Source organism: Eptatretus burgeri, chromosome 6 (assembly GCF_056783735.1).
Source record: "Eptatretus burgeri isolate ZD-2024b chromosome 6, Ebu_testis_v1, whole genome shotgun sequence".
In the NCBI taxonomy this organism is placed as follows: domain Eukaryota; kingdom Metazoa; phylum Chordata; class Myxini; order Myxiniformes; family Myxinidae; genus Eptatretus; species Eptatretus burgeri.
The window spans coordinates 4,311,392-4,312,500 of record NC_140966.1 but is presented as its reverse complement, the minus strand read 5'-3'; the positions used below and the strand labels follow the sequence as shown (position 1 = coordinate 4,312,500).

General features: G+C 43.1%; 1 protein-coding gene across 2 annotated transcripts in view; it reads right to left on the bottom strand.

Annotated features, from left to right (window-relative positions):
- Window positions 1-296, bottom strand: part of PITRM1 (pitrilysin metallopeptidase 1) — an 87,158-nt gene extending 86,862 nt beyond the window's left edge. The window contains exon 1 of one of the 2 annotated variants that reach the window (XM_085883769.1): window positions 98-296. The gene's annotated coding sequence lies outside the window, so the exon portion shown is untranslated. The remainder of the gene's footprint in view (window positions 1-97) is intronic. The other variant, XM_085883771.1, reaches the window with a different exon arrangement.
- Window positions 297-1,109: the final 813 nt, after the last annotated feature.

Here is a 1,109-nt window from a genome sequence, read left to right as displayed (position 1 = left end):
CCCTAAACACAGCACCACACAGCACACCCCAAACACAGCACGGCACAGCACACCCAAACACAGCACACAGTACACTCACACTCACACTCACACTCACCACACGACTGATCTCAAGCAGCCAGGGCCGTCCTCTTCTTCTTCTTCATTAATCTTTGCCAGCGGCAGATTTGCTCATTCGCTTTGTAATTTATAATGTATTTATATAATTATGAGTTTAAAAGAAGTACATCATTTAAACGCCCATTATTTATTATTTCCGCACGAACCTTCTGATCCGCCTTCCGATCATTCACCCGCTTTTTATAAACGTTACGGTCTTTCGATCCACGTCATTCGTCATTCGTCATTCGTCATTCGTCATTCGTCATTCGTCATTCGTCATTCGTCATTCGTCGTGTGTTTTGTGAGCTCCTCGTGTCTCACGTGGAGATATAAACGGAATCAGACGGTTGATCGCGGACATGCTTCCGTTCTTTGCGAAATTTATCCTTTTCATAGCAATGATAGGGCCTGGAGAAGAGTCAGCGCGGCCAAGCGGATCTCCCTGCATTCCCAGTGATGATCCAAAAGAGTCTTGAAGACCTTCACTGTTGTGGCCCCAACTGCGTCTTCTGGAACACTGTTTCAATCAGGACATGGAAGTTTGAGATCTCACGATACCTCGAACAAGAATAGCCAAAGGAAAATATTGAATTTAAACAACCCCAACCACTAACTAACTTCAAACCAAGACACCAACCACTAACTAACTTCAAACCATGACACCAACCACTAACTAACTTCAAACCAAGACACCAACCACTAACTAACTTCAAACCATAACACCAACCACTAACTAACTTCAAACCATAACACCAACCACAGACAAACTTCAACCTACGACACAAACGACTGATTAACTTCAAACCATGACACCAGCCACTAACTTCACAACTGGACACCAACCACTAACTAACTTCAAACCACGACACAAACCACTAACTAACTTCAAACCATGACACAAACCACAAACTAACTTCAAACCATGACACAAACCACAAACTAACTTCAAACCATGACACCAACCACTAACTAACTTCAAACCATGACACCAACCACTAACTAACTTC